Below are 24,171 nucleotides of genomic sequence, written 5' to 3' on the forward strand. Positions count from 1 at the left end.
TGTCTCCTCTCTTCTATTTCCGTCTGGTCTGATGTTTCTCCCTGTCTCTCCCGCTCCTCTCTCAGACGCGCGTACACAGATACACACACTTCTAACTCCCTCCTCTCGCTATCACCATCGGACCCTCCCCCTCCGACTTAATTCCTTCCATCTGCAGAATCACTTTGCGGGCCGGCTGCGCCAAGGGGGGCCAGGGTTCCTGCCCCAGGAAAGACTCCCCGCCCCCTCCCCCTCTCCCTTCTCCTATTTCTGCTCTGGGCCCGCCTCGCTTCTCGCCCCTCTCCTCCGCCCCGGCTCCAGCCCCAGCCCCAGCCCGTCCCGGTGCCTTGGCGAGTCGCCAGGACCCCAGCCTGGGCCGGGGGAGCTCGGGAAAGCGGCTGTCACCCATCTTCCTGGGACAACTCAGCTAGTCCAAGACTGCCTGAAGGGAGCCCTGTCCCCGCCTCCGCCGGACGCCCCAAGAAGTCCCAGGGCCTTCACCGTCTCTTTCTCCGGGTGGTCTTTGCTGCGCCAGCACCTGGGACCTAGCCCAGAGGAACTCACCGCCTGGCTGGGACCGAGTCATCTCTCTCACCTTCAGTCTGGCTCTGGAGCCATTCCGCCCAGCGTTGGAGTGCCAGCTCGGCCACCGCCCAGCGGAATGACCTCTGCGTGACGCCTAACCTCTGCGAGCAAGCCTGTTTTCTCCTCTGTAAAATGGGAGCAGTCATCCTCCCGCCGCCGGGGACGTTTGTGTGCTTCCCAGCTTGGGCTTGGTAAGCGGAAGATATTTCGTAAAGGACAGCTCTTCCCTGCCACCCACTCCACGAGTTACTCCCATCACCTGCAGGTGTACCTAACCACATCTATGGACGCTTGCACCAGAAAGGCCTTCAGGGATGACCAAATGCCGCCCGTTTTCACCAACCAAGAGGCCCTTGGATCTCAGATCTCCATCTTGTCTATTAATTTGCAGTTATTAATACAAACGACAGCACATATATCAATTATATCTTAATATTTTCATTCATCAAGAACACATCTATACAGTACCCTTTATATTTTTAAGCAGTATTTAACCTATTTGTTTAAAGAGTAGGTACACGGTTGTTGCAAATAAATGTGATAACCACTTATTCTTAGAACTATTTGGGGCTGGGCATGGTGGCTCACCTGTAATCCCAGCACTTTGGGAGGCCAAAGCAGACAGACTGCTTGAACCCAGGAGTTCCAGACCAGCCCTGGCAACATGGCAAAACCTCATCTCTACAAAAAAATGCAAAAATTAACTGGGCGTGGTGGTGCATGCCTGTGGTTCCAGTTATTCAGGAGGCTGAGGTGGGAGGATCACTTGAGCCCAGGAGGTCAAAGCTGCAGTGAGTCGAGACCATGCCACTGCACTCCAGCCTGGGCAAGAGAGTGAAACTTTGTCCCCGCCACCACACCAAAAGAAATAGTTGGGATTATCTCTGGAACTCTGCTGCTGTCTTTGAGATTCCAAGGGTGGAGGCAGGATTTCAAACCACTGATGAAGACCTTCCCTAGATTTTATAAAGAAAACTGCTGTTCAGGTAGGGGACATAACTAGGAATCTGACACCTGCTTAGAGAAACCTCTGGTCCTTCCCTGTGTCCTTCAGAGTGATTTGATGCCAAGAAGGTGTTTATCATACCTGGTGACCACACTGATGGCCTCTGCCTCTTTCTCCCCAACATAGTTTCTACCCAGAGCCTGGAGCATAGATAGTAAATAATCAGGAAATAGTTGCTGGGTTGATGATTGGATGAATAGGTGGAGAGACGGATGGATGGATGGATGGATGGATGGATGGATGGATGGATGGATGGATGGACGGATGTCCAGATTTTGCTCCTCTTTGAAGCCTGAGTGGCTTCTTTGGTTTTGTCCTTTTCTCCCTCTCCTTGACCACAGGACATCTGCTCAACATGTGGGCTCTGTACCCAGTAGGTGATTAATAAATATGAGCATCCTATAGGCAGCTTGCCTGGATGGCAACTGATTGACCTAAGGTCAGCCCTCAGCCAGCTGCTGGGAATGCATGCTCCAGGATCCCCTGTGACAACGTGTACTGTGGGAGAGGGTAATAGGTGAGAGTGACCAGATGAGTATCAGAGGACTAGGTACCAGGCCAGAAGACCGGGCTATGCCCAAACTCCGCACCTTCTTGCCCTATCATGTGCACACTAAGGAACTCTGCGTTTAAAATGTCAGAGGTTCCAAGCCCTCAATTTACAGAGGAGGAGGTACCATGGCCCAGAGAAGGAAAAGAACCATCCCAGGGTCACTCAGTAAACCTGATAACTACACTACCAGCTCCTAACCCACTACTACCTCCCAGCTCTCTCTTCGTTGATCCCAGTGTGGCAGCATTCAGATGTGACAGCTCTGGCCCCATATACCGTCCTCAGACTGGAAGGCAGGAGGGAGCACCCAGGTAAGGCTCGCATCCCTGTCCCCTTCCCTGTCCAGAGGCTCCAGCCATCCCACAGTCTCCAGAATGGGTCAGTGGAATGAACACAGGATTTGGAGGAAAGAAACCTGGCCCAGTGACCTTGGGTAGGCCCGCCCTCTCTGTTAACTTCAGTTTTTCCAGGTATCAAATGGGAATGTTGATCCCATCCTTACCAACTTCTACAGTGACTGATGGGATCCAAAGAGGATACAAACAGGAAGGAGCTTTGCTGTTCCCTGAGTGAGTAGGCAGTCATGCGTGAGGGGAGGGTGACATTGATACTTTCAATAACAGTAATATTCATTTTATCTGGAGAAATGCGGGCAGGAGGGGACAAGTAGGAAAAAGTATGCTCCTAAAGTTGCCCAGGTAACAGGTCTGATAAGTGTTTGGTGGAGTGTCAAACCAAGACCTTTGAGCTCAGAGAAGCAGGAGAAACCTGGGCAAGAAGAGGAAGCAGTTGGCCTTTATGATGGAGTCAGCCTTCAAATTGGGCCCAGGAGGCAAGCAGAGATGGGCAGGGGAAGAAGATGGGGCTTCACAATCCTGTGCAAATTGATGCTTCTTATTTCTGTAAAAAATACCCCATGATGATTTATCATGCAAACGAACCCCTAACCCTCTTCAACCCACCCACACTCCATGTGCCAGGAATAAAGAGCAAAGCACAGACTGACAAAGCTAAGATTTGCTTCTCCTCTAGGCCAGGGCTGGGCATTGGGTTCCTTTGGACTGTGTGTTGACACAGAAGGTGTCAGTTTACAGCAGAGATGGCAAAATGGCAAATACTGTCCTTACAGGCACCACTGCCCCATCCCCCACCCAGGACAGACCTCACTGAGTGCAGATCCCCTTCCCAGGCAAGACATCAGGTTCCTACTCAATACGGCACCCCACGTCGCCTCTAATGAGACACTGGAATTGGCCCTGAAGACGCAAATTATTTGCCATATTGACTTTATATCCACTCTCCCAGGCCAGTGTCTAACCCCTATGGTGACTGTGCAGAATTACTAGGCTGGTGCAAAAGTAATTGCTCTTTTTACCATAGAACCAACCCAGTGGGCTGAAATCCAGGTTTCAAGGCACCTTTACACACACACACACACACACACACACTCTCTCTCTCTCTCTCTCTCTAAGGCACCTTTACATACACACACACACATACACACACACACACACACAGAGTGCCTCCTCCTTCCATGGATGCAGCCCTGCTGTTTGCACTAACCAGATTTCAGCCCCCACTAGCCCCCGACCTCTTTGTGCAGTGCACAGATGACAAAACCATAAGGGCAACTTGACCACTCCAGGCCCCACCCACAGGCTCTTTAGTAGCCTTTAAGATTATTTTGAGCAGCAAAGGGTGGGTAGGTCCTTGAACCTTAAACTCAGCCTACCACTCCTTGCAGGTTTCGAGTTGTGGAAAGTGCCTGGAGCTTTGGAGACTGTCACTTCCTGGGCTATGTGACACTGACAAGTTGAGTCTCCTCCCCGGACCATTTCCTTGTGTATAAAATCTTCCCACTGCTGCTGGAATCCCAGATGACACGGGGAGGCAGGAGACACTTTGAGGGCCCTGGCCTCTGGAAGCCCTGAGAGAGTGCTTGCTTGGTTTCATGGCGGACAGTATGACATGGGCCTGAGGGGTCCCAGCCTGGGTGTCAGGGGCCTAGGGTTTGTGTGTGGTCTGGGAAAACTGGCAGAACATCCCGGACCTCTGGTTCCTAGAAGTTCGGAGCAGGCCTAGTGGGCTTCCTGCTCCCTAAGGAACCATCCTCTGAAAAGTGGTGTCTAGTGTCACATAGGAGCTATGGGCAGCAATCACACACTAGTCACCTGTTATTCATGGAGAATACATTCCAAGACTCCCAGTGGATGCGTGAAATCGCAGGTAGTTCTGAAACACACACACACGTGCGTGCGCACGCATGCACACAATGTTTTGTCCTATATGTACATATATACATACCCATGATAAAATTGAAATTATAAATTGGTACATTAAGAAATTAACAGGTCGGGTGTGGTGGCTCATGCCTGTAATCCCAGCACTTTGGAAGGCCAGGAAGATCACTTGAGGCCTGTAGTTCAACACCAGCCTGGTAACATGGTGAAACCACCGTCTCTACAAAAAATACAAAAAAGTAGCCAGGCATTGTGTTGTGCACCTATAGTCCCAGCTACTCGGAAGGCTGAGGTGGGAGGATCTCTTGAGCCTGGGAGGAGGAGGTTGCGGCGAGTTGAGATTGCCCCACTGTGCTCTGGCCTGGGTGGCAGAATGAGACTCCATCTAAAAAAAAGTCGGGGCAGAGATTAACAATAATAAACTGAACAATTATAATAATATACTGTAATAAAAGTTACATGAACGTGTTCTGTCTTTCTCTAAAGGTTTTATTGTACTCTATCACCCTTCTTGTGATGATGTGAGATGTTAAAGTGCCTGCTTGATGAGGTGAAGTGAGGTGAGTGACATGGTCATTATGTCGTTGCATTAGGCCGCTCTTGACCTTCTGATTACATGTCAGAATGAGGCTCATCTGCTTCTGGTGATCTTGGACCACTAAGCCCTGTCAAGGTCAATGGCTGGATGTCAGGAGCAGACGATATCTATAAGCAGGCAGCGTCCACAGCATGGATCACTGGACAAAGGGATGATTCATGTCCAGGGTGGAACAGTACAAAATTGTATCACATACTCAGAATGGCATGTAATTTCAAACTCTTGAATTGTATATTTCTGGAATTTTCCATTTAACATTTTTGGACCGTAGTTGACTGCAGGGAACTGAAACCATGGAAAGCAAAACTACAGATAAGGGGGAACTACTGTACATTTTATTGGTGGCGTCTTAGCAATGCTCAACCTGCGGAGAGAACACAGGCCTCCAGGGCGGACTGGTCACTCCACATAATGCCTAGTGGGTCGCAGCCAGTGATCAAAATGTGAGCTTGTCCTCTTGTGGGCGACAAGGAGAATGGCTCTGGAATTTCTATGTATTTAGTTAGTGAGACATCTGTTTGGGAGATGGGGAATAAGGCACTCGCGGTAAAGTTGAGTGTGCAGAGTTCTTTACCTTATTCTGAGAAAAACTTTGTTTACATCAAAGAATAGAAGGAAAGTTGGCTAACGGAGACTTTGGGAAGGCTGAAACTGCCACTCCAGTCACCCCTTGGCCTTCCTTGCCTATTTGGAACCTTTCCATGGTGGCCCACTGGATAAAATCCAAACGCCTACTGGGCACAACATTCATGGCCTTTCAGCATCTAACTCCTCATCACCCTTCTATCCTAATAGCAGGTACAACCTACCCCCATAACCCTTACACCACGTGTACCCCACCTTCAGCAAAATGAAATAACTGGCCTTTAATGCATGCAAGGCTTTCCTTGCCTTCATGCCTTTGCACATACTGTTCCCCTACTGGGAAGAGCCCCCTCTTTTAGTCTTCCTAGCAGTCTCCTCTCACATTTAGAGACCCAGCTGAAAAACTGACTTTCTGAAAGAAGCCTTTTGTGATCACAACCTCCTCCCCTATCACACCCATTAGATATTCTCTCTTTTATCTTTGACTATGGGGCGTTCACACAACATGATGACATTTGAAAAACGGTCAGTCCTCTCTTACCCTCCATTCCCACCAGGACTCACCCCCGAACTATGAGCTTTTTAAGGAGTGATAAGCTCCTTGGCCTAACCCAGCGCTGGATCAGAGCAGGCCCTCTGTTTACTTAAGGAATGAATGAATAAACTCAGAAAGCCTTTGTGGTTTGTAGACTCAGAAACAGGAGATTGTCGAATCTGGGCTGGAACATCCCGGAGACTCTGAGGATTACAGACACGCAGGGAGCTCAGACAGGGAGGGTCAGTGTTCCCTGAGCAGGCACGTCCTCCTTCCTTCTCACTCAGCATCCCTTGCAGTGGGGTGGGGGTTGTGCGTTCTCAGCAGGAAGGTGAGTAGGAACTGCGTGTCTCTTGGGAGTCAACAAGAGTAGATGTGGGTTCTCCACATTTTCTCTCTCCCCTCCATGGGGTGAAAGACTCTAAGACAGAAGAGGCCAGATCTCTAAATCAGTGTTGTAGGTGAGCTGACCAGGGTGGCCTCCCAGACTGCGATGTGTACAGCCCCTGAGATGGAGAGGCTTGTCTGTTACTGCAGCAGGGCCTACTCTAGCTCAGCTAATAGAGGAACTCAAAGATGACCTGATCCCCAAACCTAATTTTACTGATGTGAAAACTGAGGCCTGGAAGGGGAAAGCACATGACTTCTGGTTCTGTGATTTTCAGTTGTCCCCCTGAAAACCGGATAGTGGCACCAGCCAAGTCTGATTCTCAGTGCTAGCCTTCTTCCTCCCCCCAGCCCAGGGGCACAGAAGGGAGTTAACCATAATCCTTGCTTCATAATATTATGTTTTATTTAATTGTTTGCTTATAGTCCCTGTACAAACCAGCCACCATAAAAATGAGAACCCTGACAATAACTTATGTCTACATATGAGATCTATCCCTAGCCCATCTCCTAGGTTCCCCCAAACTGACATAATCACCATCTGGAATCACTCCCTTGCTTTCATATTTATTTAATTGTATCTAATCTGTATGCATTCTAAAAACAGATATTTTTGATTTGTTGTTTACCTTTCTTAAAAAAGTATCATGCTGTATAAAATCTTTATGATTGACTTATTTCACTTAATATCGTACTGCTATTCTATTTTTTTTTTTTTTTTGAGACAGAGTCTCGCTCTGTTGCCCAGGCTGGAGTGCAGTGGCCAGATCTCGGCTCACTGCAAGCTCCGCCTCCCAGGTTTACGCCATTCTCCTGCCTCAGCCTCCCGAGTAGCTGGGACTACAGGCGCCTACCACCTTGCCCGGCTAGTTTTTTTGTATTTTTTAGTAGAGACAGGGTTTCACTGTGTGAGCCAGGATGGTCTCAATCTCCTGACCTCATGATCCGCCCGTCTCGGCCTCCCAAAGTGCTGGAATTACAGGCTTGAGCCACTGCGCCTGGCCTTTTTTTTTTTTTTTAAGTAGAGACAGCATCTTGCCCAGGCTGGAGTGCAGGGGCTATTCACAAGTGCAATAATAGTGCACTATAGTCTTGGACTCCTGGCCTCAAGCAATCCTACCTGTTTCCTAAGTAGCTGGGACTATAGGTATGTACTCCCATGCCTGGCCATACTATTACATTTTAGTCATATTGAGGTATGCCACTGTAATTCATTCATTCGTTCATTTAGATTTAGATTCCTATATTTCATCCATTGTGTGACTCAGCCACAGTTTATTCAACTATTCTCCTGTTGATGGTTCTTGCAACTGTGAACACTGCTGCTCTGACTCTTCCTGACCTACATTTGCAACAATATCTGTTCAGTGTATGTGCCACATTGTAGAATATATGCATATTCACCTTTCCAAGCTACTACTAATGTTCTCTAGTAATGCATAAGAAATCCTATAGGTTCACACCCTCTGCAACACTTGATCTCCCACTTTTTAAATTTATGAAATGTGTGTGCAGTTGGTTCTTTTGCCATTTTAACAGGCTCCATGACCTCCCTGGACCTCAGTTTCCAAATCTGCTGATGGAGGATGATGTTTTCAGTGCCTACACAGCTCCCAGAGTGAAGATGATATGGAAACTGGGTGGTGTCCAGGCCGGTCACACAGAGCCAAGAAGGAGGAATGCTTGCCCTGCTTCTGCCATGGTCTTCATAGTGAGAGACAGGCAGCTATGCCCCTGAATTCTCCAGGACCTGCCAAGTTGGGCCATTTCAGAGAGGAGAAACTGAGACTCAGAGCTATGTAATCAGCATGCTGGAGCACAGAAAGCAGAGACAGGCAGAAGGCAAGAGTTCAGAGCTGGGAAAGGAATCCTGGCCCACCCAGATTGGCAAAGCCATTGCAAACCCATGGTTCTGGGTTTTTCCTGTTGGCTTACGAAGTGATATCAAGGCAGGGGCATTGTTTTCCCTGGTCTCTGCCATTGATAAGACAGAGAAAAACAGCTCCCACGATAACATTGATGCTGCCAGCCCTTCCTGCCACTGGTTTTCCTGGTTGGAGTCCTCTCCTATGCTTCTTCCTCTCTCTCCTTCCGGACTGAGATTCAAGCCGAGATGCCTTGTGGGGCCAAGGAGCCAGCGGTGAGGTTCCCTCCTTCAGTTGCTTCAGCAGGCACATAGCTCTTTCTGATCTTGGACAAAGCCCAAAAGGCTCTGAGGCAGTGGTGTGCTGGGGCAGGCTCATACTGACTCACTAGAGCCAATTGCTAAATTTCGGGGAATCTTGTAAGCCAATTGTTAAACACAGTCATTATTAAAAATTAGATGATGGCCGGGCGCGGTGGCTCAAGCCTGTAATCCCAGAACTTTGGGAGGCCGAGACGGGTGGATCATGAGGTCAGGAGATCAAGACCATCCCGGCTAAGACGGTGAAACCCCGTCTCTACTAAAAAATACAAAAAACTAGCCTGGCGAGGTGGCGGGCGCCTGTAGTCCCAGCTACTCGGGAGGCTGAGGCAGGAGAATGGCATGAACCTGGGAGCCGGAGCTTGCAGTGAGCCGAGATCTGGCCACTGCACTCCAGCCTGGGCGACAGACCAAGACTTCATCTCAAAAAAAAAAAAAAAAGAAAAAAAAATTAGATGATATGAGATTGCAAATAAACAATTTACATTTTTTAAAAAGTAATAAACACTCGTAACTCATCATGCCCTATTTACTTTATTGCATTTTACTGTTAACTATCTTCTGGAGGTAATTTACATATTGTATTTACATGGTGGAAATACCATATACTTGTGTACTATTGTTCATCTTTTCTCAATTTGCATTTGAAACTGGTAGTTTTTATGCCACAGAAATCAGTGAACACTGCAAATCAAGGGTGTTTTATTTTTTAGAGAGCTGGTGGTTACGGATTTACCAAGACACTACTGCTGCAGGTACTTTCCTTGAGATCCCCCTCTGAGGACCCTGTGGTCCCAAGGCCACACAGAGATTTGCAGATAGGGAGTACCAGGATGACAGCCCACATCTTCAGAGGCCTCCACCACAATGCACACTTGTCCTTTGAGGCACTTTGCTGCCATGAATCTGTGTTACAGACAGGCTGGATATGCCGAACACTGTTTCCATTTCTTTCTCTATTTTAAAATATATTATTTAACAATGACTGTATATGATCACTGACAAACATTTAAACCACCTGTATCCCATCAGTGAGAACCTGTGTTAATTTTGTAATATACATAATCTTGTCTTTTATCAATGCATAGACACATTTTTAACTTTTACTGTAAAAACAGATCAGAAGCTGCTGTTTCTGATTTGAATCCTGCTTTTGTGTTTCAACTCTGCAATATAATGTGAACATCTTTCCAAGTCAAAATTCATTTAAAAAAAAAAAAAAGATTCATCCTACTCCAAGAGATTGAGTACCTCTTTCCCTGATAGGGCAATGTCATTTTGTCATCAGGCAGACTTGGTTCACATCTCAGCTCATATAGTTGCTGTGCGACTGAAGACAAGGAAAGTAACCTTTCTGTGCTTCTTCTGTAAAACATAGACAACGATAGCACCTATTTCATAGCATTAGCCTGAGAATTAAATGTACATGTGTAGTGCTTTTAACACTGCCTGGTACAGGGTAAGCCCTGAGTAGATGTTAACTAAGTTTTCCGTTTTCCTTAACATTTTCACTGTGGGGTCTTTCTCTACCTCCTATGTACTTCTCTCCAGCTGACTCTAAGACTAGAGCAGGAACAGTGAAAATGGGTGAGATTGCATTGAAATGGACACAGCCCAAACAGAACTCTCAATTACCTGCAAATCTGCTCCTTTCCCCAGGCAAATCCATGTCAGTAATCAACACTGCTGTTCCCCCCAGCGACCCAAACCAAAAATGAAGTCATCACTAATTCCTCCTTCTTGCTCATCTAATTCATTAATAAGTCCTGTACATTCTGCTTCTAAAATACAGAGTGCCCACTGGCCTCTGCCCCCGACACCAACATCCTGCTCCAATCCGCTATCTGCTTGTGCCTGAGTTTGTGCAATATCCTCCTCATTGAGCTTCCTGCCTCTTCTCTTGCCTGCCCCCACGACCCCCACAATGTATTTTATACCCAACAGTGAGAATAGTATCTGTAAAGCAGTGCAATCTATAGGTTATGACCGATTAATGGGTTGTGAAATCAATTTAATGGGTCATGATCAGATTTTTATTTGAATGAAATGGAAGAATTGAATCTATCAGAATACATGGTACAAAGTATTGTTTTGTGATACTTTTGTGTCATTTAAAAAAAGACATTCATTTGTATACATATTTAATATGCCTAATCATGATATACGATATATTTCTTAAGCCAGAGGCCCCAGCCCACAGGCCACAGACCAGTACCAATCCGTGGCCTGTTAGGAACCCGGCCGCACAGCAAGAGGTGAGTGGCAGGAAAGAAGCAAAACTTCATCTGTATTTATAGCAGCTCCCCATTGCTCTCATTACTGCTGAGCTCTGCCTCCTGTCAGACCAGTGGCAGCATTAGATTCTTACAGCAGGACAAACTCTCTTGTGAACTGCGCATGCGAGGGATGTAGGTTGCAGGCTTCTTATGAGAATCTAATGCTTGATGATCTGTCACTGTCTCCTATTACCCCCATGTTAGGAATATATGAATTAAAAAATAAAAGATTGATCAGATTATTTGAAGAAAAACCTCATCATATTCCACACCCAGATGGGACTGTCTAGTAGCAAAAAAAATAAAAAATTAAAAATTAAAAAAATAAAAAAAGCAAGCTCAGAGCTCCCGCCGATTCTACATTATGGTGAGTTGTATAATTATTTCACTATATGTTATAATGTAATAGTAATAGAAATAAAGTACACAATAAGTGTAATAATGTGCTTGAATTATCCCAAAACCATCCCCATCACCCGTGCTGTCCCTGGAAAAACTGTCTTCCATGAAATCGGTCCTTGGTGCCAAAAAGGTTGGGGACTGCTTTTGTTTTGTTGTTTTATTTTACTTCGTTGTATTTTATTTTTGCTGTTTTTTTTTAATTTAAATTTTTTCCTAGATGCAGTCACGCTCTGTCACCCAGGCTGTAGTGCAGTGGTGTGATCTCGGCTCACTGCAACCTCCACCTCCCGGGTTCAAGCGATTCTCCTTCCTCAGCCTCCTGAGTAGCTGGGACTACAGGTGCTTGCCACCATGCCCGGCTAATTTCTGTATTTTTAGTAGAGATGGGATTTTACCATGTTGGTCAGGCTGCTCTTGAACTCCTGACCTCAAGTGATCTGCCCGCCTCGGCCTCCCAAAGTGCTGGGATTACAGGTGTGACCACCACGCCCGGCCTATTTTTGCTGTTTTTTATTTCATTTAATTATCCTATAACAATGATCTACCAAGCTTCTGTGTTCTGGTGAAGGCTAATGATTTACTAGCTGACCTGAGCTTTGGTCATTTCTCTTCTCCCTGTCTCTCCCACCTTCCACAGTGATGACTCCCCTCTCCTTGCACCCTGCCTACCGCTTTATTAGGGAGAAGGCCAATCTTGCTGATCCCGTGCCAGGGTACAGTCTTGGCACCATGCTCCATGGGGTCTGCTGGGTGGGCTCCAGGGTTTGCACCTTCACCCATCATGTATGAACATGTGTCCTTCCCTAAGGCCCCTTCCTTGGTGGGCTCTGACTCTAGAAGCTCAGCAAATCTCTCCTGGAACCTTTGAGTAAAGGGGTCTATGCTGTGCCTACTTCCCAGGGCTAGATGAGGATCTAATTAAAATAGGGGATGTGGACTTTCGTTGTTGGCTCTGAGGCTCTATCTGCTCACTTGCAAGTGACATGGCCATGAGCAGAAAGCCATTCTAGGAGGAATGGAGAGGGTTAATTGGTACAAAAATATAGTTAGAATGAATAAAATCTGGTATTTGAAAGAACAACAGAGTGACGACAGTCAACAATCATTTATTGTACATTTAAAAATAACTAAAAGAGCATAATTGGAAGGTTTGTAACATGAGGAAATGATAAATGCTTGAGGGGATAGATACCCTTTTTACCCTGATGTGATAATTATGCATTGTATGCCTGTATCAAAATATCTCATGTACCCGACAAATATAAACTCCAACTATGAACTCATAAAAATAAAACATAAAAAAATAATAAAATAAAGCCATTCAAGTCTTCTCTCAGCTACGCCTGAACATAGCTGAGAGCGCCTGAGCCTGGCCCTGCCCTCCCAGCCTCCGAGGCTACTAAGAAAGCTCTCTGATTTATTCAGCCACTCTGGCCTGCCCCCTTTCTTTTTGGATTGCCAGATTTAGCAAAACAACAACAACAAATCAAAAAGCAAAAAACAAGGGTGCCAAGCTAAATTTTTTTTTTTTTTTTTTTTTTTTTGAGACGGAGTCTCGCTCTGTCGCCCAGGCTGGAGTGCTGTGGCCGGATCTCAGCTCACTGCAAGCTCCGCCTCCCGGGTTCCCGCCATTCTCCTGCCTCAGTCTCCCGAGTAGCTGGGACTACAGGCGCCCGCCACCTCGCCAGGCTAGTTTTTTGTATTTTTTAGTAGAGACGGGGTTTCACCATGTTAGCCAGGATGGTCTCGATCTCCTGACCTCGTGGTCCACCCGTCTTGGCCTCCCAAAGTTCTGGGATTACAGGCTTGGGCCACCGCGCCCGGCCACCAAGCTAAATTTGACTTTCAGATAAACAATGGATAACTTTTTTGGTAGAAGTGTGTCCCATGCAATATTTGGGAGATTCTTATACAAAAAATGTTATTTGTTGTTTATCTGAAATTACATTTTAACTGAGTGTCCTGTATTTTGTCTGGCAGCCCTACTTCTGGAGTTTCCTCAGTTTGCCTTGGGTCATCACCTAAACCATCCTCCACCTTGGTTTCAGTTTCTGAAAATGGGAAGCACAGTAGGTAACGCTCAAGAAAGTCAGGAGGCTGGGAAAAAAAAGTGCTTGGGAAAGTAGGAAAACATGTGATACATGCATGAGGTTGAGCAATTCTCATTCTACAGATTAACAGCCCCCAAGAAATGTGGAGATGGGACCTATGTCCTCCACCCGCCCCAGCAAAGCTTCCCACCTAAGCTCCTCCACCCTCTTGTAGAACCCCTGCTTGGCCAACCTCTTGCCATTGGCCACGCCACTTCCCATACTCTGCGCTCAACTGCCTGCAAGCCCCGTCAGTCCCTTATAGTTTTGCATGAGGGCACTGTCATTTTCTCCACCTTGAGGCTTGCAATCAGCCCGAATGGCTAAGCATTAGGATTACCATATGTCTTGGTTTGCTCAGTACAGTCCAGACTCATGCCTGTTATTCTGGGATGAATGACAAATTAATAATGCTTCCTTTCACTTTCAAAAGTGGACAATAAATTATATGATGACTTGTCACCACCTTGCCCTCTTAGTTCCTTAACTACCTCATCTCTAAGGACTGTTACTTCCACTGTACTCCAGTCCTCAAACTACCCTGGCCACCTGCAGAACTGCCCCACCTCTGACACTGAAAAATGCAAACATCTCTCTTTGATCATAACTCCACTCCATCCAACTCCTCTTATTTCTATTTAAAAATATTTTTTTCTCATTTACCTTACATGTCTTGGTACATTTTGTCAATTACTTTTGTCAGCATCCCATTAGTCCCATTGGCCTGGCCTAGAGGAGCCACCCCGCTTGCCTGGAAAATGTCCAGTGTAGATTCATCCATTCTCTGCCTTCTCCGCACTGGCCTTGGCTGTCAAGGGCTGCTGGAGAACCTTGCACAGTCACACAGGCTGGGGCCATTACATTCTTGGTCTCCAGTTTCTACTGGCTCTCAACAGAGTTCAGCAAGCCTCCAGATCTCTCTTCATGCTTCTCAAAGGCTATTTCAAACCTTTTTCGCAGTTTTTTGTTTTTGTGTTTTTTTACAATTTTGTATCGCACTATCTTTTCATCCATCTGGGCAGGTGACTTTGTCTTTCGTATCAGAGACTAAACAGAAGCCATTGAATGGATGGTTTCTCAACATTCTGCCACAAACCTTTCTACTTACCTGTGTTGGGATCCATTTTGGGGACCTCCTCATGTGTTTGGGAATGCTTTCTTCCCTGTCAATCATCCCATATCTTCAACCCTCCCCTCTTTCCTATCCCCTCATAAGCAATGGAGCATCCCTGGATCTCTACCAGCTAAGGAAAATCCTTCCACTTCTCTAGCTACTCTTTCTGTCACTTCACAACCAAACTTGTATGAGTTTTCTACACTTGCTGTTTTCCCATCTCAGCCACTCACTCATCCCCATATCTTTTGGACCTCACTCCTACTCCCACCACTCCACTGAAAACGCTTTGAGGAAAGTCAAGATTGCCCCCTCTGATGTTAAATTTCCCAGTTCACTGGCCACACCAGCTCTGACCTGAGCAGTATTTGACACTGCCGTTCACTCAGCCTGGAACTGCCTTGGCCTCTGATACAGTTTGAATGTTTGTCCCTCCAAACTGCATGTTGAAATATAATCCTTGATGTTGGAGGCAGGACCTGGTGGAAGGTGTTTGGATCATGGGAGCGAATCCCTCATGAATGGCTGCGTCCCATCCTTGTATTATTGAGTGAGTTCTCATTACGTGAGATCTTGTGTTTTAAAAGAGCCTAGCACCTTCCCTGCTCCTTGCTGCCTCTCGTTCTCTCTCTTGCTCTGTGACACACTGGCTCCCATTTGCTTTCCGCCACAATTATGAGCTTCCTGAGGCTCCACCAGAAGCAGATACTGGCCCTATGCTTCATGTACAGCCTGTAGAACTGTGAGTCAAATAAACCTCATTTCTTTACAAATTACCCAGTCCCTAGTGTGACTTTATAGCAATGCAAACAGACTAACATAGTTTCCTCCTCTCTGACCACTGCCTGGCAATATCCTTTGCAGGCCCTGTTCTTCCAAGCCTTAAATGTTGGTTCTTCAGGATACTGAAATCTCTCAGAGGTACCTTATCCACTTTCATTGTTCCAATGACCTTTGTGTTGGTGAATCTTGTATTGGTTTTCTGTAGCTGCTATAACAAACAGAAATCAAAGTGTCGGCAGGGCTGCCCAGCAGAAGCTCCAGAGGAGAATCCATTCCTTGTCCCTTCTAGCTTCTTGGTGGCTGTTGACATTCCTTGACATGCAAGCTTGTGACCTCATCAGTCTGCCTCTGTGGCCATGTCACCTCTTCCTCTGTATGTCTGTTCTCCTTTGAGTATCTTTTAAAAGGACATTTGTCATTGGGTTTAGGGCCCACCCAGATAATCCAGGATGATCTCACCTTAAGAGCCTTAATTATATGTGCAAAGAAGCTTTCCAGGGATTTGAGGACAGACAGAGAGGTTCCAGGGATTTGATGTGGCTATCTTTTGAAGGGGCCTACTATAACTCCCCTGTCAATTATAAATTATAAATTTCTCGGATATGCTCCATTTGCATATCAGAGAAAACCTCAAACTAATTATATCTTAAATGATATAGAAGTTTTTTTCTAATATAGAAGCAACCTGGAAATAGGCCTCTAGTGCCAGTGTGAAAGTTCCATGTGTCATCAGGGCCCAATTTCCAAGCTTTGCTTCTCTTCTCTTCTCTTCTTTCTCTTCCCTTCCCTTCCCTTCTTTTCTTACTCCCCTCCCTCCCTCCCTCCCTCCCTCCCTCCCTCCCTCCCTCCCTCCCTCCCTCCCTCCCTCCCTCCCTTCCTTCCTTCCTTCCTTCCTTCCTTCCTTCCTTCCTTCCTTCCTTCCTTCCTTCCTTCCTTCCTTCCTCTCTTTCTCTCTTTCTCACTCTATAACCCAGGCTGAAGTGTAGTGGCACAGTCGCGGCTCACTGCAGCCTGGACTTCCTGGGCTCACGTGATTCTCCTGCCTCAGCCTCCCGAGTAGCTGGGACAACAGGCATGTGTCTGACTAATGTGTCTGACAGCTATGTCTGACTAATTTTTTGGTATTATTGATAGAAATGGGTTTTGCCATGTTGCTCAGGCTGGTCTGAAACTCCTGGTTCAAGTGATTCACCTGCCTCAGCCACCTAAAGTGCTGGGATCACAGGTGTGATCCACCATGCCCGGCCCTAAGTTCCAAGCTTTCTGCTCCATATCCTATGCACTAGTTTTGTCCTTAAAGTCATCTCATGGCCCAAGATGGCTTTTGGAGCTCCAGCCATTATGTCTGGGATAACTTGGAGGCCAGAACATAGTCACATGGCCATACCTAATTGTAAGGGAATATGGGAGATGTAGACTTTTGTTCCAGGTCAAATGTATCCATTTAACAACCAGGGTTCTTATTCTAATAGGAAAAGAAGAACGATGTTGAGATAGATAATGCACATTTCTATAATTAACAGCTTCTGAGTTCAAAATATGTGCTGTTAAGTGTGATCTGTGGGAGAGTAGAAGGTGACAAGATTTAGAGAGGAAATAGGATCACATGTAGAGCCTTGTGGGTCGCTGTGAAGATCACGGCTCTTATTGAGAGGGAGAGGGAGAGGATTCAGTGTAGAGTGACAGGATCTGACTTACACTAGAAGCAAGCGCATGTGGAAGTATGGATACTTTTGGAAGCTACTGTGGTAGTCCAGGCAAGAGATGATGGTGGCTAAAAACAGCTAGATAGCCGGTGAGGTGGTGAGAAATGGTTGGATTCGGGATATGTCCTAGAAGTAGAGCTGACAGGATTTCCTGACAGATTTCTCATAGAGCATGAGAGATAACACCAATGTTTTTTTAAAGCTGAGTATCTGGAAGAATAGACTTGTCATTAACTGAAGTGGGGGAAGATGGACTGCCAGAGAGCAAGTCTGCAGGGAAGATTAGGAGCTCAGTCTCGGATATGGCTCCTTTGAGATACTGTTAGACATCCTAACTGAGATAAAAAGTAGGCAATTAGATACAGTTTGGACTAGAGTTAGGAGTCATTAACATATAGATGGTCTTTAAATCCCTGGGACAGGACGAGATCACTCGTGGAGTGAGCAAGGTAGAAAATACATGTTAAGAACTGAGTAGTAGGGAACACCAACATTTAGGACTTAGAGAGATGAAGGTGAACCAGCAAAAGAACCTGAGAAGAAACAGCTTGAGGACTACGAGAGAGACTGGGCAAAGGAAGTGTCCAGAGACTAAGGGATGAAGGTATCTCAGGAGGAGGGAGCCATCCACTGTGACAAATGCTGTTGAAGGGTTAGGAAAGATGAGGACCAAGAATAGACTCTTGGATTCAGCATCATGGATGTCACAAGGGACCTTGAAGAAAGCAGTGTGGGGGGAGTGAGGGAGGCAAAACCCTGACTGGAGTTGGCACAAGAGATACAAGGAGATCTGATGGGGGCCTGTGCTGTGGATGAGCCATAGGAGCAGAGAGGGGAGGGCAGAATCAGGAGATGTTAAAGAGGGTCTGATGATTGAATGGATATGGGGAATTCGGGAGAGCAAAGCTCTAGGATGACATCCAGCTTTCTGGCTTGGGTCACTGGCTGGATGGTGGGGCTGTACTGAGACTGCAAACATGGAAAGACAAGCAAGTTTTCATGGGGAAATGAGGAGTTCAGTATCGGTGTGCTGAGTTTGGGATGTCTTGAGACTTCTGGTTCATGTGTATAGGACCAATTGGGTAGTCAAATCTTCAGGAGAAAGATCTGGGCTGACAGATGCTAATTTAGGAGATTAAAGAAGAGATTCAGAAAGACATCAGGTAAAGGAAGGTCAGAACGGAAAACTGGTTCTGTGGTTAATGATGACAATATTTTCCATTCATCAGCCCATTTTGTCAGTTCTGCATTACATTAGACCCTTATACATTGTGATGGTTAATTTTAGGCATCAAGTTGGCTGGGTTAAGGGATGCCCAGATAGCTGGTAAAACATTATTTCCGTATGTCCTTGGAGGTGTTTCTGGAAGAGATTAGCACTGGAATCAGTAGACTAAGTTAGGAAGATCGTCCACACCCGTGTGAACATCATCTAATCCACTGAGGGCCCAATCGAACAAAAAGGTGGAGTAAAGGGGAATTCACTCTCTCTTCTGCAGCTGGGACATCCATCTTCCACTTCCCTCAGACATTAGAGCTCCAGGTTCTCGGGCCTTCAGACTCAGGACTTAAACCAGCACCTCCCGCAGATTCACAGGCTTCTAGATTCGGACTGAAAGTTGTATTGTCAGCTTCCCTGGTTCTCTAGCTTGCAGTGGCACAGCATGGGGCTTCTTGGCTTTCATAATCACGTGAGCCAATTCTCATCACAAATCCCCTCTTATATATCTGCATCAGTATATTTTATTGGCACCATTTCTCTGACTAATGCATATCCCTTACCTCATTTGTTCTCACAGCCACCTTATGACACCAGACACCTCATTTTGCCAGATGGGGGAGAGACATTCACAGGTGTTAAGTGACTTGCACCAAATCACACCTGGATTAAATGGTAATCCAGCATGCAAAGCCCACACTCTTTCCATGGCCTAGGAGGTTAGCAGGGACGTTGGACTGTGGAGTTACCAACCCAGACACCCAGAGTGTGCCAGACCTGGTGCTGAGGCCCAGGGCAGAGGGCGCTGTGGAGCCGGGCACAGGCTCACAGCAGGAGCTCTCACAGCTATGATCCGTCTGAATGTGCTTGTGGGTTCAGCCAAAGCCCATGGGTGTGGGCAGCTTGGAATCTGAAGCTGGTCAGCTGTGGTCCCTGTCTCCTGGCAGAAGATGTGCTTGGTTCGGGGTTGGCTTGCCCTGGTTTGGCCTGGGAAGATCTCCAGAGACAAGCTTCCCACAGTGGTCAGCTCCAAGTCGGCTGACCAGAAAGCACTACAGCCCGCAGAGTGTCCCTGGAGATCAGGAGCAGAGCAGGCGCCTTCCCTAGTTCTCTGTTTTCTGCCTGCCCTGCCTGTGTTACTATCTTAGCCTGACCTGATAGTGACAGGGACTTGATCCTGCCCAGGGACTGTACATTTTCTCCCTTGGAGTGAGAGAGGCAGTGCCAGCTCCCAGCCACCACCATTGCCCTAGCACAAAGTGCCGACCTTGCTTGGTGGGAAGCCAGGCTTAGTGCACTGTCCTGCTACTGGTGGTCTTGCTCCAAGCAGGGCAGCCACTCTTGACTCCCTCCATTGTGCTAGGGTCTTACCATCCTCTGGGGCCTTCACATCAAAGTTCACCTCAGAACCTGTGAAGAGAGAATGGATGTATTCTGCAATATGAGGTTACACCCAAGGGAGGACTTACTGACCACTAGGTCATTACTGTGTTCATCATTAAAAGTTCTGATTAATTGCACAGTGTGGGCTTGGTTTTTTTTTTTTTTTTTTTTCCAGAGTTGATCATTGTCCCTGGGGAAATTTGTGATCTGAGACAGATAGACTTGTTCAAAATGTAAGTGGTAGAAAAGACATTTGCAAACATCAGGCAGAATCCAGAACTCAACAGATGGAAAGAATCTGAACTTAAGGAAAAAGACATATATCTTAGATATGACACCAAAAACGCAAGCAACAACAACAAAGTAGATAAATTGAATAACTAAAATATTTTGTGCTTCAAAGGATACTATAAAAGAGGTGAAAGGGCAACCCACAGAATGGGAGAAAATATTTGCGAATCATATATCTGATAAGGGACTTGTAGCCACAATACATAAAAAAAACTATTACAACTCATTGATAAAAAAAAAACAAAAACATAGGCTGGATGTCGTGGCTCATGTCTGTAATCCCAGTACTTTTGGGAGGCCAAGGCTAGAGGATTGTTTGAGCCCAGGGGTTCTAGACGAGCCTGGATAACATAGGGAGACCCTTTCTCTACAGAAAAAAATTTAAAAATAAGTATCTGGACACTGTGATGGATACCTGTGGTCTCAGTTACTTGGGAGGCTGAGGTGGGAGGATCACTTAAGCCTGGGAGGTCAAGGCAGCAGTGAGCCATGATCGGGCTACTGGATTCTACCCTGGGTGACAGAGTGAAACCCTCTGTCAAAAACAAAGAAAGCCAGGCACAGTGGCTCATGCCTGTAATCCCAGCACTTTGGGAGGCCAAGGCTTGAGCCCAGGAGTTTGAGACTAGCCTGGGCAACATGGTGAAACCCCATCTCTACCAAAAATGCAAAAATTAGCCAATCTCATAACTTGGTCTCAAAATAAATAAATAAATAAATAAATAAATAATTAAAAAGTAAATTTAAAAATTAAACAAAAACAAATCAAATAACTCAATTTTTAAAATGGGAAAAGGATCTGAATAGACATTTCTTTAAGGAAGACATACAAATGACCAATGGGTGCATGAGAAAATGCTCAATATCGTTAGTCGTTTGGGTAATGCAAATCAAAACCTCAATGAGATACCACTTCGCACCTACTAGGATGGGCAAAGATGTGGAGAAATTGGAACCCTCAAACATTGATGGTAGAAATGTAAAATAGTGCAGTCACTGTAGAAAACAGTTTGGGGCTGGGCGCAGTGACTCACGCCTGTAATCCCAGCACTTTGGGAGGCCAAGGAAGGCAGATTGCTTGAGGTCAGGAATTCGAGACCAGCCTGGCCAACATGGTGAAATCCCATTTCCACTAAAAAGTACAAAAAATAGCCGGACGTGGTGGCAGGTGCCTGTAATCCCAGCTACTCAGGAGGCTGAGGCAAGAGAATCACTTGAACCCTGGAGGTAGAGGCTACAGTGAGCCGAGATTGTGCCACTGCACTTCACCCTGGGCGACATAGTGAGACTCTTTCTCAAAAAAAAAAATTAAGATTAAAATTAAAATTAAAAAAAATTAAAAAGAAAACAGTTTGGTGGCTCCTCAACAAGTTAAACATAGAATTACCACATGATTCAGCAATTCCACTTCTGAGTCTATACCCCAAAGGATTGAAAACAAACAGGTACTTAAATAGTTGTACACAAATGCTCACAGAAGCACGACTCGCAATAGACAAAAAGTGGAAACAACCCAGATGTCCATCAATGGAGGAATGGACACACAAAATGTGAACATTCTTCAGCCATTACAAAAAGTAAAGTGCTGATGCATGCTACAATGTAAATAAACCTTGAAGACGTTGTGGTAAGTGAAAACACCATGCTTAAAAGGTCAAATTTTGTATGATTCTATTTATATGAATGTCCAGAGTAGGCAAATCCTTAGACACAGAAAGCAGTCTGTTGAATGCCGGGGCCTGGGGAGGGTGGAAGGAGAATGGCAAGTGACCACTAGTGAGTATGGGGTTTCATTTTGGGGTGATGAAAGCATCCTGGAATGTGATAGTGGTAATGGTTGCACAACTAACTCTATGAACACACTAGAAAACGCTAAATGATGTATTTTAAAAAGGTGAGTGATACGTTACGTGAATCATATCTCAGTTGAATAAAAGAAGGCTGCAGGCCAGGTATGGTGGCTCACGCCTGTAATCCAAGCACTTTGGGAGGCCGAGGCAGGCTGATCACCTGAGGTCAGGAGTTTAAGACCAGTCTGGCCAACATGGTGAAACCCCATCTCTACTAAAAGATACAAAAATTAGCCCCATGTGGTGTGCACCTGTAATCCCAGCTACTCAGGAGGTTGAGGCAGGAGAATCGCTTGAACTGGCAGGCGGAGGTTGCAGCCACTGCACTCCAGTCCAGTGGACAGAGCAAGACTCTGTCTCTAAAACAAAAACAACAAAAAGGAAGGCTGTAAACTCCCTGGTCAATTGTGGGAACTTGTTCTCCAGCGCCCCCTATGGGGGATCACAGACTTTCTGTTGCCTCCATGTTGAAGGACAGGATAGCCAGGGACAAGGAACAGGAGACCTGGCAAAGTAGCTTGAGCAAAAGGGAAGATTTGCCAGATAGATGCAGAAATATCTGATGGTACCTGAGGGCAGCCAGGGCATGACTTTCAAGGCAGTGAAGACACAAAGGAGGAAGTCAGTAGAAGCCCAGGCAGCCCCTCTCCCAGCCTCCCTCCTGTCTCTGCCCTGACCTCAGGCTCCAGGGACTTCAGTTTTTCTCTGCTATGTAAGAATCCTTATGACTGGTCTGAAGGCTCTGTCTGCTTACCTCACCAGTGCAGCCCTGGAAACACCCGACCCTGGCACTCTGTTCCAGCTCTAGGAGGTAGTGGACCTGCCTGGCTTCTGGATTAATTCTCCCTGGGCAAACGTCTACCCAAAGTCCGATCAGCTGGACCTCAGAAGAGGCTGGAAATGGGCTGCTCCTCTTGGATCCTAAGGATGGTTTGTGTCACTAAGCAGGAGACAGACAGGGCTGAAGAACACAGAAACCAGGAACTCAAATATGCTGCATCTCTTGTCTCTGTTTCTCTCCCTGTCAGCTCTGTCCCCGCACTGCACACTGGCAGCAGCTCCAGGCCTGCACACCCTGGAGAAGGAAGGACTGGGATTCTTTCACTTCCAATCCAACGAATCTGAGGGGAGAACTCTGCCTAATCCAGCTTGGGTCCTGAGGTCAACGGAGCCCCAGGGGAAGGGTGACAATACTGCAAGGGCCCCCTCTATAGACGTGTGCATGGGGTGGGACAGTTCCCAAGAAGGGGAGGGGAAGGCACAACTACAGTCATCTTCTACAAAGTCTATGAAAGCTGGGGAGAAAGATGAGGAGAGCATGGGACCACCAGCCTGTCTGATCAGCATATGAGGCCTTCTTGAAGGAAGGCAGGATTTCAGGAGTGTTTCCACGGTAGGTACATTACTATTTGCCATCAAATTGCAGGATTGCTGGAACACGGGCTTTGAAAGTCCCTCAACGGATTCTGAAAATCAGAGAAGGTGAAGGGAAGACCTCATCAATAAGACACAGTAATACACATGCCTGTTAGGAAGCTACCATGTGCTCGGTACTTCCCACTCCCTGAGCATCTCCTCAAATGAGTTCTTTTCCCTGTTTTTCAGATAAGGGAAACTGAGGCTGTGAAAGGCATACTTATCTGAGCAGAGCAGGATCCCTGGAGGCCTCAGACTTCAGCCCAGACCCCTTCCATCATGGGGTACTGCCCCACCCTTTGCAGACCTCTTAGGAGGTGGGGGATCAGGCCTGGGACTAGGTGAGGGGATTGGATGTGTGTGGCCAGATGGGAGCAGTCTAGACCTCAGGAACTAAAGCTGCAGGGCACGTGGCCTTCCCTAGGCACTGCAGAGCTCCTGTGGGAACTGACGACGGGGGAGGAGGCAGTGTTTGTATGTGTGGGAGATCATATCCTTCCAACAAACACATGCGTGAGGAGCCTGGGGCTCCTCCCTGTGACTGAGGCCATTTGTTTCTAAGCAGTAAACTGTGACTGACCTGGAGACCGACCAATGCTTCCAGGGAAGATGCTCGTCAGATGCCCACCAGCTTCAAGATGCCTTCCCCAAGGGCCTCCCCAGCTCCCCACTCCAGACGTTGGGGCCCTTCTGTGCCCACCGTCTTTGAGGTGACAGGCCTGGGAGTGGTCAGTTTGTTCCAGAGAAGTCTTTGGGAAATGCAATCACTGTTTACACATTCCTGTAGGACCGATGAAGCAGATGTATCCTGGATATCCCAGAGGGGAGGGCTGGGCCCATGGGAGAAGACACAGGAAGGAATGTTCCAACTCAATATGAAGAGAGACTTCCAACGGTTATGGACGTCTCCAGAACGAATGTGGGTTACTCTGGAGGAGTGTGCTCCCTTTGGTCTGAGGTATACAAGCTGAGATTGAATACCTTGGAG

Source organism: Macaca nemestrina, chromosome 9 (genome assembly GCF_043159975.1).
Source record: "Macaca nemestrina isolate mMacNem1 chromosome 9, mMacNem.hap1, whole genome shotgun sequence".
NCBI lineage: Eukaryota > Metazoa > Chordata > Mammalia > Primates > Cercopithecidae > Macaca > Macaca nemestrina.